We start from the raw sequence: 210 nt of genomic DNA on the forward strand, positions 1-210 counted from the left end.
ATGTTTTCTAATTGAATAAACCAACATTAACTATCTAACATTCAAAATTTCATTTTAAAATGAAATATATAGAGAAATTAAAACTATATATAGATTTCTTTCAGAGGCGTTCATCTTTGTTTTGCTGTATAATACTTTCCGCCATTGCAAACCAGGGGACTTAACTCATGTTAGCAAATGAAAATTGGTAAAAGTTATGGTTGAAAATCG

This window comes from Octopus bimaculoides, chromosome 16 (genome assembly GCF_001194135.2).
Source record: "Octopus bimaculoides isolate UCB-OBI-ISO-001 chromosome 16, ASM119413v2, whole genome shotgun sequence".
NCBI lineage: Eukaryota > Metazoa > Mollusca > Cephalopoda > Octopoda > Octopodidae > Octopus > Octopus bimaculoides.